The 13,937-nt window shown below is 35.7% G+C and overlaps 1 long non-coding RNA gene across 1 annotated transcript in view; it reads left to right on the top strand.

The window, feature by feature from the left end:
* Positions 1-13,130: 13,130 nt before the first annotated feature.
* The window catches only part of LOC148790353 (uncharacterized), a 39,158-nt gene continuing 38,351 nt past the window's right edge, over positions 13,131-13,937 (top strand). The window contains exon 1 of the long non-coding RNA XR_016078382.1: positions 13,131-13,470. This is a non-coding gene — a long non-coding RNA (uncharacterized LOC148790353). The remainder of the gene's footprint in view (positions 13,471-13,937) is intronic.

The raw sequence follows: 13,937 nt of genomic DNA, 5'->3' as shown, positions 1-13,937 counted from the left end.
CTTTCTTAAAAGTAAAAATAAAAAAGAGAGGAAGAAGGATACATAGCAGAAGACATATATAGGAAGTATTTACGGAGAGGACTTTCCTTTTCTTACCTATATTAGTGAGATTTCTTTTCCTTCCCTGTCTTCCCTTGATAACTTCTCCTTTCTTTTATCTTTCTTGGCTTTTCTTAATAATCTCTTGAGACACAATTTTCTCTGAAGAGGCCCCTCTAGCTTCCCCTTAAGGACCTTAAATAGGGAGTGGGGTAGTTATGCAACTACCCTCTCCCCTTAGGTGAAGGACACCTGTCCCTCCCACGTAAAGAGAGGGAACTCCCATATGGGACACCTGTTTTCTTAGTTTTGATGATTAGCTAGAAGACTAGCCAACCCACTTATTTGGGTTATAAATGATTTAAATACTATTTGGATTAAAAAAATTCCTTGAACAGATAGAAAGAAAAAAAGAAAGAAGAAAGAAAATGGTGATAAGATGAAGATCCTTAAACCTTTCCCAAGGTTGCTAACAATTTATAAAACTTCCCCTCACCTTTCTAATTAAAATGATACCAATCTTATTGATTGACATGGCATGGCAATAACCACCTCATTTTTTTTTGGCTTCATGGGGCTACACAATGGGGGTAGCGGATTTGATCCCAGGTCTCTCCTACGAGTCAGAGGTCCTGCCAACTGAGCCACCATCAGTTGGTAGAGAAAGAAAACCATTTACTCTATTGTTACTTTGTTGATAACCAAGTTTTAAAATCATTGTTATAAGATTTGGACTGTTCATCGAACTGGAAAGGTCATCGAGTCACAGGTCATATGGTCCATCCAACCACTGGGCTAATCCAGTGACCCGTTATGTCACATATATAAATACATTATATATTATATATATACTCTAACAGATGCTTTGTCTACGGTTTAATTGCTATTTTTCTGATCTTCATGTAAGTGATTTAGGTTAAAGTCTTATAAATCATGTTTTTGTTAAAAAATACATATATAGTCAACATAGACATCAAAGAAACAAAATAAATACAAATGACGCTGTAGCTTAATCATCATCATCATCTAAGTTTTTCCAAACTAAATGGGGTTGGTCATTCCATTCAGCTTAGTGCCATGTCCATCGTTGTAGCTTAATGGTAACACGAAATACACACACACGCACACACAATTCCTCCTCGTTGCCATTTTATAATATGATAAAGCTATGTCCTGGGTGGGTTGTTAGAAAATTGGCTGAATGGTTTTCCTGGGTTAATAGTGGATCAGATGATTTTTGGAAGAAACTGAAAACTGGAGTTTTAAAAAACCAGACTGCCCTCTAGTTCTTGAGTTTGATGGTTTGACCATCCAATTTGTTTCGAGTCTTACAACATTGTTTAATATATTAACAAGATACACCCTATATAGGGTGCGTATCTAGTTTGATAGAGACTGGTACTAACACAGGTGTAATGGGGTTGGTGACCATTCATTCTTGATGTGCTAATTGTACCATTCTTATTGTTTAATATGTTAACAAGATACACCCGATATAGGGTGCATACCTAGTTCGATAGAGACTGGTACTAACACAGGTGTAATGGGGTTGGTGACCATTCATTCTTGACGTGCTAGTTGTATCATTCTTATTGTGTCATATCCAACCTTTGGTTAACATAGATTAATAGAGGTCGATACAGACCAATATGGGCCACATTTTGGAGGAACGATTTATGTTCATTGGTTTTACTTTTCTAATACATTATCTCATTTCCAATCTTTTCAACTTCATCCTGGATGCTTGTGGGAGAGTTCCTGTCTACATTTGATATCTTGCATTAAAAAGAAAGAAAAATTGATTGGTATCAAGAAGAAAAAGAAGAGTGCATTTTTTCTTTTAATTCTTCAATATTTAGTAGATTCATATATTTTGGTGTTTGAAATGCAATGATACATTGATTTGCTGTTGGATCAATATTTTTGCTTGTATTAGTATATCCATAGATTTTTCCTTGAAATTTTGGAAAGTCCAGAAGTCATAAAAAGTAATATGTTTTAAATGTTTTGATTGTGGGAAAGAACTATAAGATGGAATGAATGGTCTATAAAATCCATTGATCTTTCAACAATTTATGTCAAAGATTTTCTAGTTTGTTGGTAACTTATAGAAACAAAATAATAAAGACAATTTATTAAGTTTATTATTTCTATAAATTATTAATTAATAATTTATTTACAATAAGTGACGGCATATTTATTATTTATAAAACAAAAAATACATTGTTTGCAAATTTAACTTAATGCATATTAATAATTTTTAAGAAGTTATATATCCATTAGCTAGCATATTAAGAATTTAGGATTAAGATGACATTTTTTTGGCATTACACAAGTAAAAATGATAAAATATAGAACAATTGATTTAGTGATTAAAATATGATTGACAACTAATGAGTGCTGTCAAAAGCTACACAGATTGTTTTTGACTCTGCTTGATGCATAGTCATAGTTGTCTAAGACCCTCGCCTTGCCCAAGTGCTGAAATATTTATATGCATTACACCACATGATGTTTTTATATCTTTATTTTAAGTTATTAATAGTAGTACAATGGATATTATTAGACTAAATTATTCATATTGTGGCTTATAGTACTAATACTATTATTCTTATACTAGATGATTTTTATTATTTTATTTTATTTTATGTTTATTTCTTTTGAAGGGCTACACAACAGGGGTAGCCCATCCCCAACCCAGGTGCAGGCGGGATTTGATCCCAAGTCAACGCTATGACTTGTTGCTTTGTTTTAATTGATAAAACAAATAAATATAAAAAATTTAAGGGTATAGTGATCAATCCAATTTTGGTTTCAGCCAAGTGACCCACGACCGCTGTTATCAACCAGTCCCATAGTCTTGAACACATAAAGACTTTAAAACCTGAATTGATAAGTAAGAAGTAACTTGATAGTTTTACACAAGAACGATCAATTGGACTTATTCTTCATCATCTTCTTCCTAGGACCAAAACAAGGGTTCAGCCCATATGTTTTGTATTTTTTCTTTTCTTATTTTTCTTCTCATAAAGATGTTTATTTTCTATATTTTGATATGGGATTTATACATATTTCATGAGGATTATGATAAGTATTAATTTAAAGATTATTGCTTATTACCATGAAACCTAGGGAACTACCATTGGATTTATTTATTAATTTATTTTTATAATACTCATCACCTAAGCGACTGTTAGGTGATGCCTAGGCGACAAGGCACTCCCCTATTGCCTAGTTTCACCTTGGCACCTTGAAAGCTATGCGCATAATTAATAAAGTTATTCTATGATATCTTCCTTCGTATAAAGAATTAAAGTATGTGGTCCTAGTATGTTTATACGTTTTAGTTATTTTAACCTTAAGATTTAGTGTTATTAATTTATCTATGGGATTTATGAGGGTTTTGTTTTTTTAATGTTTTAATGTGTATCCACATCTTTCCACTAGATTCATGTGTAACCAAAGTGTTATCAACTTATCATAAATTCATAATACATATCTTACGAACACCCTTTTTACTGATTAAATTGACACTCATTTGCTACAAAGCTGTAAAAACACATGTTACAAAATTGAAATGCTTACTCAAATTAGGGCTGCAAATCAATTGGACCTTGATCCAATTATCCTGAATTTGGATATTTGTCAGGGATGATCATTTCCAAGCCAGAGGGTCTGGCTTGGGCCCAATACCATGGTCTGGCCCAGATGAGATTTGAACCCTAGACAATTGGGGCTAAAATCAACAAATTAACCATTCCACCAGTGCATTAAGACGTGTTATATTTCACAAAAAACATTACATATATAAATGAGACTTGTGGTCAAACCATTTGACTCACGACTTGGCATGCATTCTGGTTGTGTCCTGTTTGAGTCTTAAAACACTGCTTTTTATCCTATTAGTGTCTGTTTGGCATCAATGCCGTTGCTCTAGAAAACGGGAATACATCAGTACATCGGAAAAAACGGTGTTCCAGGAAATGCCTGTTTGTTTGGAACTGTTTTTCCATAAAAAATAGTGCTCCAAGCCACACCTTAGAAATCGGGAAGGTGTGGCTTGGAGCAACGGTGAATTTGGCGTTTCTTGGAGCTGTAGCTTGTTGCTGCCAACAGGGACATGAGGTGGCAGTGACAGGGACATGATGTGGCATTGGATAATTGGTACCAGTGCTTAAAACGTTTCTTGGAACATTGGTACCAAACAGAAAACGTTGCTGTTGCTACAGGAAACGTCCTACCTGGCAGCAATGTTTCCAAACAAAATAAAAAGACACCATTTTTTCAGAAAGCGGTGCTTCCAACCCATACATCATTAGCATCGATGCCAAACATATACTTAATGTGTTTAAAATCATGGCCTGTAACCAAGCCTGGCTTGAACTAGTCTCATAAGCCTGGACATGTATATTTCAAGTATGGGGTTCAGCCTGAGCCTGGACCAGAGCCCTTAGGCACGGGTGCTAAGCTCGGCCCATGGTCACCCGTAGAACTATCCTCAAAGGCGATAATGAATTAATGATAAGCAAATCAAATTCGAATCAGTCTTGTACGATTATTAAAATGAAAATGGTTTTGTATGATTCATTTTCTTAAATGGATCTAATTAGTATATAGGCCGATTTAATTTGTAATTTGTAGTAAGTAGTATAGATGATTGTACCTTTTTCTAAATGCTCAATATTCTTGGCAAGAGGACAAATTGGGATTTTCAAAAATGCAAACGCCCAAAACAGTAATATTGAATCTGTTGGATTTGAGAAGAACAACCATCAATTGTTTCCTTAAGGTTCAGTTTGGTAGGAGTACAAATGCAAATATGTAGAGTGCAAAGCCTTGCATTTTGTATTATTTTGTATATATTTGTATTGTATGTATTTGTATTTGTACTCTTTCCAAACTGAGCCTTAAAGTTTCTTTAATATTGAGCTGCAGCAATAAGCGATGTAAATGCATGGTTTTGAAAATCGAACCGAAAATGGAACCCTTTTGGCCATTGGTTCCTGGGTCAAATGGTTTGAATGTCTGGTCCAACCCTGGGTCAGATGGTTTTGGGGTCTAAAACCAGACCTGAATCTATGATCGGTTCCTAGGTCAATCAGTCCGACCATCTGGTCCGGTTTAGTTTTTAAAACCATGTGCAAATGTGCAATACTTGTATCTTTCTCCTGACCTCAGCTATCTTCTTGCAAGTAAACAAGGGACTAGAAATGATTAGAGAAGTCTCTCTTTGAATATTATAGCAAGAGAAATAAACTATTGGAGAAACAACAATTTTTATCCCAACTAGCAAGAGGTGATCAGCCATGTTTATTGTTTTCAATCTTTCTTTACTTCAAAGAGATATTGAATGGATAACCCCGGTCCTCCGCTATCATATCCTTGGGGCTGAATGAGATAACCCCGGTCCTGTCTCCTGTCTCGTCTCTCCAAGTTACACTAAGGTCCTAGCCATCTTTTGATGTGCCTCTGTGGGGATACTTTCTTCTTCAAAGGACCTCTAGAGATGTTCATTGCTGAGGAACCTCCCAACCAACACTACGAGCGTTGCCATGTTGAATACAATATGCTGATAATGTTTATGCTCCCCATAGGAGCATGGGATGGCAAGGGCTGCCCTCATTAGCTCCCCCAACAAGCATTTGAGAGGGGTCCTTCAACTGCATGAACTCCTCAAAGTACTTTTGGAGTCTATAGCAGTCTATAATGTTGTGAGAGACTACTTGCAAGAACTCACAAAAATATGTACTCCACTTCTCCTTCATTGGTGGCTGTTGAATCTTTGCTATCCACAAGCAATGTCTCCATGATGGTCATCACCTCGGTGAATAGGGCTGGTTGTGGCATGTTAGACCTTTCTCTTCCTCTTCTTCCTCCATGTGTTGGGGACCTTTTGCAGGAACTCACTCATTCCGCAACATAAGCTTCTCCATACCACGACCCCTAACCATGGTCCTCCTTGGGTCTCTTCAATGTACATGCTATCCTTGTTATGCATTGCCACAAGTTGGTAAAGTCTTGCTGGTTTAGGATCTCCAAGTTGGCACAATAGTGAGGATTAATGTTCCTGATGCACTCCTCCACAAGACCAGACTTCCTCACCTGATCAACATGAAGCTTGTGGGTGGCTGCACGAAATCTCTCCAAATAAACCAGCAACTCCTCACTAGAATATTGCTTTACCCCTCTAAGATCAGCCATAGTGAGCTAGGTCTCCATAGCAAACCACTTTGATAAAAACTTCTCTACTAGATCCTCCCAAGACTTAATGCTTCCTAGTGTCAAGTTGACAAACCAAGTATAAGCTATGCCAGTGAGTGCTTTAGAAAACTTCCTGACCTTAAGGTTGCCATCTATTGAATGTTGACCTAGGGCATCTTCAAACTTGTTAACCTTGAGGGTAAGGTTTTTGTGCAATGCGTTGACAATAAGGTCTCTAATAAAGGGACTAGTAAGCTCTATTGCTAGAACTGCATCCAACTATTGATTGAAGACATTCTAGCAGTTTTTCTTTGAACATCTTATGTAGGCGATCTCTCCAATTGCCTATTGATGGAGATCCTAGGTCCTATGCTACATGGACTCAGGGGTGATGGTGGCCATGGAGGCATTCTTGGTGATACACCAAGCGATAGTGAATTTTGTTCATAGTGCTCTACTAATCGAGATGGCTCGATCGTGGGATCTTTATCCCAATGATGATGAATCAACACCTAGACTATAGATCTGGGCCTTGACACCACTTCTATTGATGGGTGTGCCGATGAAACTGGTGCTGCAAGTCTCTCTTTGAGCTAACTAAAGAGCTAGTCCTGCTTCTCTTCCATCTTGGAGAAATGCTAATGCTGCAGATCCTCCATTTTATTTAGGTGTTCCTCTAGAATATAAGCCTTACCAACTTGGATGTCTAGGTGATCATGGATAGGATCATCATCAGAAAAGTTATCTTGTTGAGCTTGTGCTGGTGAATCCGAAGCTGGATCTTCTAGCATGGGCTATTGAGCGAGTGGTTCATCATGAATGATGGTGATGTTCTTTCTTGGCGACATCCTATTGTGCACATGCAAAACCAAAACTAGGGATTCTACCATAAGATCAATACTATAATTACGGTCTTAGTTCTAATAACATAAGTAGGATGCAGAAAGGGAAGAATAACAAGAAATCTTAGAAAGGTACTTTGGAGATGAAGCTAAGATCAGGACTAGAAGAATATTTTGATTTTTGATATGTTTCTCTAGATATGGATGTGTGTATTCTCTTTCTTTTGTCAAGGACCCCCTATTTATAAACGAGAAGGGGAGTCAATTTCATGTGTGCATATATCAAGAATTCTAGAATTTTTGCTCATCTATTACAAATGCAGATCTTAAGGTCGTTAAGATAATGACACATGTCGGATTGTGATTCATGGAGTAGACACATTCTATTCCATGCTCATAGATTCATACCATATGTCACATCTAAGTTTCTCTGTCATCTGTAACTATCATGTGTGTTCTCTGTCATCTGTAACTATCATCATAGTTTCTTGTTTCCCAAGTTTTGTCTTTTACGAATATAGTCTATGGGTACACTTTTTAGCGAATCTGTATTTTGTCCGTTTCTTAAGTTTAGGTTATCAATCCGTGATGATACTTAAGAAAATCCGCTTACACTCATAACCCACTATCAATTAGACATAAATTTCAACCACTTCTACCATCGAACAATCCCTTTTTGGCAATTTAAATTCGACTAGTTGCCATTCTTTCCAAATTTCCCAGGTTTAGTAAGTCTAGAATGCCAACTTTTAATGGCCATAACTTTTGCCTAGAAGTTCAAATGAGGATTTTTACCTACTATTTTGAAGATCTCACCAAAAACTATAGTTTGGAATCAAATTCTAGCCAAAGATGTTGCCGAAAGACTAGTTTCTAGTGGCCATAACTTTCCACCACTTCTATCATCAAACAATTGCTTTTTGACAATCTAAATTCGACTAATTGCCATTCTTTCCAAATTTTCCAGGTTCAGTATATCTAGAATGCCAATTTTTAATGGCCATAACTTTCCACCTAGAAGTTCAAATGAGGATTTTTACCTACTATTTTGAAGATCTCACCAAGAACTATAGTTTGGAATCAAATTCTAGCCAAAGATGTTTCCAAAATACTAGTTTCTAGTGGCCTAAAGTTGGTTGATGCCCACTCTATTACAACCTAAAATTTAACATAATTCCCAATCAATGGCATGGGGTTCCAATCTGAATTATTTTCTTTATTGTAAAGTAACTAGAAAATGGACATATAGCTTAAAAACCCTATTTCTTGGTTTAATACTAATCCTAAAATGTGAGAGAAAACAAAACTCGATGATTTAAAGAAGAAAAATACTTACCTAGATTGATTGTAGTAGAGAAGTCAATTTGAACCAGCCCCTCTTTAAGCTTTCAAAACCTGACTTCCTCCTTTATTTGAAAAGAAAAGAGAAAGACTTCTCACGTTTAGAAATGAAAAAAGAAGGGATGACTCCTTTTATGATCAAGACTAGAACTTTAGGTTTGTCTTTTGTGTTTTCTTTTTGGATATTACATCCTTTCACCCTTAAAAGAAGTTTAGTTCTCTAAACTTTACATACCTGAGTTCTGAAAAGTTGGGAATACTTCTCCTTCATATCATCCTCAAGTTCTCATGTGGTCTTTCTCTCAATGTAATTATTCTATTGCACCTTAACATAATGAGTAGTGCAACGCCTCAATACTTGTTCATTTTTGTCTACAATTTGCACCGATTGCTCCTCATGAGTTAGATCCTCTCTAATTTATAAAGAGGAGTGATCTATACATGATAAGGTTCTAACCATGGTTTTCAAAACCAGACCGGACCAGACGGTCGGACCAGAAAAACTAGGAGTACTAAAGGTGTGATGTCTAGTGCTCAACTTACCTTGGTCTGGCCCTCTAGTGCTCAACTTACCTTGAATCAAAAATATCATCACACATTTAGTAGGAGATACTTTCAAAAACACATGATCACCCACTTGAAATTCTAAATCTTGTCTTTTATTATCTACATAACTGTTTTGTTTGCTTTGTATTGCACGAAGCTGCTCTTTAATTAGATGAATCTTATCCATTGTTTGTTGCAAAACTTCAAAACCCAACGATTTTTTTTTTCACCCACATCATCCCAATAAATAGATGATCTACATTTTCTCCCACATAAAGTCTTATATGGACCCATCTGGATACTAGCATGACAACTATTATTAAAGGTAGATTTCACCAACGCCAGATTGTTCCCCCAAGCGCCTCTCATATTTATTACACAAGATGAAAAGTTGTGTTGAAATTCAATGTGGTTCCAAGGGCCTTGTGCAAACTTCCCTAGAATTGTGACTCAAATCGATTCTCAGTTTGATACTATAGTCACTAGGATACCATGCAACCTTACAATCTCATTAATATATAGTTTTTCCAACCATTCCAATGAAACCAACTTTAATTGCTAGAAATGAGCCGACTTAGTCAATCAATCCACAATCACCCAAACAACATATTTACTAGTCTATCATCTAGGTAATCCTTTTACAAAGTCCATGTCATGTGCCCCCCCTTCCATTTTGGGATTGTGAGAGGTTGCAACTATCTTGCTAGACTTTGGTGCTCATCATTTACATGTTAACATATAAAGCACTATGCTACATATTAGGCAATCTCCCTTTTCATGGTTTTCTACAAAAAATTCTCTCATAGATCCCTATATATTTTAGTACTTTCTGGATGCACTGTGTATTCTATATTGTGGGCTTTTTATAGAACCTATCTTTTAATCTCTAGATCATTTGGAATACACAACTGGTTGCCAAACCTTAATGTTCCATCCTAATGGATGCAAAACTTTGTCTCTTTACCTACTACTGCTTGACCCTTGGTCTTATTCAATTGGGGGTCATTACCTTAAGCATCCCTAATTCTTTTCCTCATTGCAGGGCGAACCCTTAAATTTGGAAATTGTACTCTTGATTTATGCATCCATACTACCTAAATTCTAAGCCTTCCCATATCTTCCAAGATATACCTCTAAATGATGATTAAAGCAGCCAAATTTCTTGTAGATTTCCTACTCAAAACATTTTTTACCACCTTGGCCTTCCTTGAATGGTAATTGATAATAAAATCATAATCTCTTAGCAACTCCAACCACCTTTGTTTCATATTTAATTCCTTTAGAGTGAAAAGGTATTTAAGGCTTTTAAAAGGGTAGCTCAATGCACAAGGCTTTGACCAATGTGGGGCCTAGGGAGGGATAGATGTACATAACTTTAACCCTGCACATACAAAGAGGTTGTTTCCAAGATTTGAACCCTAGTCACCCAAGTTTTAATGGAACAAGAACCTTGTATTTAAGACTTTTATGATTTGTAAATATTTCACATCGCTCCCATACAAGTAATGTCTCCATATCTTTAGGGAAAATGCCATAGTTGCTAACTCTAGGTCATGTATGGGGGTAATTTCGTTCATAGGGTTTTAATTTCCTTGAAGCATAAGCCACCATTTTACCATGTTGCATGATAACACACTTTAAACCTCGCTTAGAAGCATCACTATAGATGGTAAAACCTCCACTGCCATAAGGAATAGGGAGGATTGAAGCCGATACTAACCGATTCTTTAAAACCCTACTCAAATTCATTTGACCATTCAAACTTAACACCTTTTTTAGTTAATCGAATCGAAAGCATGGCTATATAATAAAATCCCTCAACAAAATAGCTATATTACCTTGCCAAACTCAAGAAACTATGAATTTTGGTAAAATTAGTTGGCCTATTTCAATCCACCACCTCTTCTACTTTATTTGGATCCATTGATAGTCCATCCTTGGATATTACATGACCTAAGAATGCTACACTATCAAGCTAAAATTCATACTTTTTTAGTTTTGCATAGAGTTTTTCCCTCTCAAAACTGGCAACCCCATTCTTAAATGCTTTTCATGCTCCTCCTTATTCCTTAAATACTTTAGGATATCATTTATGAATACTACAATAAACTAGTCTAGGAAGGGCTTGAAGACTATCTATTAAAGCTATTGGTGCATTAGTTAAACCAAAAGGCATCACAAGAATCCCGTACTGTCTATATGTCATTCTAAAGGTGGCTTTGGTATCATCTTTCACCTTAATCTTTATCTAGTGATAATTGGAACAGAGGTTAATCTTGGAGGAAATTTGGCCACCTTGTAATTGATTGAAAAGGTCATTGATCCTAGGTAGAGCATATTTATTCTATATTTTTGCCTTATTTATTTTCCAATAGTCAATCCAAAGGCGTGTACTTCCATCATTTTCTTTACAAATAATACTAGAGCACACCCCAAAGAGACACATTAGGTCTAACAACTACTATAGCTGTTCCTTTAGCTTCTTTAACTTTGTTGGAGCCATGCCATATGGGGCATTGGAGATTGGTCTTAAGCTTGGCATTAACTCAATAGATAATTCAATCTCCCTATATAGAGGTAACCCATGCAAGTCCTCTAGAAAAATATTTGGAAATTCTTTCAAAATTGGAATATTCTCAATGTTTTGTTCTCTCGCTAGTGTCCCTCATTATGGCCTAATAAGCCTTACAACCTCTTCTCAATAACTATTTAGTCTGTAGGGTAGAGATGACTCGAGAAGGAACGTTTTCTCCATAACCTATGAAGGAAAATTTTGGTTTACCAGGAACTCAAAAGATCATTTTCTTTTTGAAACTAACTAGAGAGATGAAAAGTCACTTACCTGGAACGCTAAATCCTAAGTACCCAATATATACCAAGTCAAAGTGTGTCTTGAAAGCCTATAAAGAATTAATACATAAAAATAAATGATTATTACAACAAATTCAGAATTATTGATGTTATGTGCACAATGCATATGCTTCTAGATCATTGCACAAATCCCACTAAATATATGATGGTTTATCGCTTTAGGCTTCTGAGTTTCTCTAATTTCTAGTTTTAGCTATCATGCCCCCAAGGTCAACTTCCAACATTTATAATTCTCCAATAAGAAGTTTATGAATTTATCCTTCAGATCCTCCATGAGTAACTATAAAATAAAATCAAATTTGACCTAATAATATTGCAAACTACTTTTTTTTGGTCACCCAAACATTGACTATCAACCAACTTATTTCCAGAATACCCAGATTTTCCATGATCAAGTACTTGACTTCTCAATGCCATAACTTTTAGTTTGGTTATTTGTTTTGAGAGTGTAACATACTGCCATGAAGATCTTGTAACAAACTATCAATTATACACAAATTTCAACCACTTCTATCACTAGAGGGACTCTTTCCAGTGATCTAAAGTTGGCTAATTGCCACCCTTTCCAAATTTCCTAGGTTTAATGTCTAGAATACCAAATTCCAATGACCATAAATTTCCACCTAGAAGTCCAAATGAGAAGTTATACCTACCATTTCAAAAAGCTTACCATGAACTATAGTTTGGAATCAAATCCAACTAAATATGTTATCAAGTGGCCAATTTCTAGTGACCTAAATTTGGCTAACTGCTACTCTGTTACAACTAAAATTTAACATAATTCCCAATCTACAATTCTAAATGTTACAAGATTGAATTCACTAGGCTCCTAAAGGCATGGGGTTCTAGTCAAAATAATTTTCCTTGCTGAAAAGTGGATGTTCAGCAAAAAACCCTAATTCTTCGTCTAAAACTAACCCTAAAATGCAAAAGAAAGCAAAACCCAAAGATTTAAAGAAGAAATAACTTACCAATATTCTTTATAGCAGAGATCTTAATTTGAATCAACCTTCTTTAAGCCTCCAAGACCTAACTTCCTCTTTGTTTGAAAATAAAAAAGAAAGACTTCTCACAATTGGAAAAGTAAAAAGAAAGAGGGAAGACTCTTCTTACTACCAAGACTACAATTTAAGGTTTATCCTTTTTGTTTTTTTGTTCCTTTTTGCTAAATAGTCCCTCCAAGATAGAAAGTTATAAGGTAGCCCCCAAACCTTAGTATAAGTAATTAAACCCATTAAGGGGGAGGGGAGACTCTCTCTCACTCTCTCTCTCTCTCTCTTGCCCCTTTTGAACCACTAACCTTGCAACCACTGCCGTCATGCTCCGGATTTTTAGAGTTAGGCCATCCTCATCATATTTGCAGGCTTAGAAGGCTAAAAGGAGGTTCTTTTCTCTTTTCTTTTAGGAATTTCCACCGAAAACCATACACTCTCTAGTGATTAATAGATGAAAATAATTAGAGATTTGATTAGTCCATTGTATGCAATTCATCAAGGTTCGATTATCACATAGAAGACCTACACTGAGTTCTTGAATTCAGTTGTGCCATCTTCAGCTTAGAAATCGAGTTTGGGCGATTTCTTGAGTGTGTTACACATCTTGGAAGCTGTGTTTGTGGTATCTATGTTAGGTAACGTTCTTCCCATTTTAAGATCAAATTAGTTTATTGTCCTTGATCAATCTAAGAGAAAATTGTTTTCTTCTAGTGAGTTCGACTCTATTTTGATTAGGCTGAAAGAAATTTTTGAAATTCTATGCTTTCCATCATCAAGGTTTGACCTTTTTGGGTCCGTTACATTCCAATCAATGGTGGTATTAAAGCAATTGGTTCTGATCTAGGATTAATCTAATTTGATTGTTGGACCAAATCACTTAGAATTGTTTTAATCAATTTATCTAGTCTTGTTGTTTCTATGAGAATTTGATTCTCATGTAGTTATGGGCATATGATATGAAAAAATTTTATTTCTTTTTCTGTAATTCAGAATTATTTATGTGTTTGAATGAATGGTTGATTGGCTGGATTGTGGTGGTGTTTTAGATTTAATTTATTATTCAATGTTGAAAGCACATGGGTGATCATACATGATGTTCAAA

The sequence above is a fragment of the Nelumbo nucifera genome, chromosome 7, assembly GCF_055504915.1.
Source record: "Nelumbo nucifera cultivar China Antique chromosome 7, China Antique-T2T, whole genome shotgun sequence".
Taxonomy (NCBI): domain Eukaryota; kingdom Viridiplantae; phylum Streptophyta; class Magnoliopsida; order Proteales; family Nelumbonaceae; genus Nelumbo; species Nelumbo nucifera.
The sequence above is the reverse complement of the archived record's forward strand: the minus strand, read 5'-3'. Positions and strand labels throughout refer to the sequence as shown.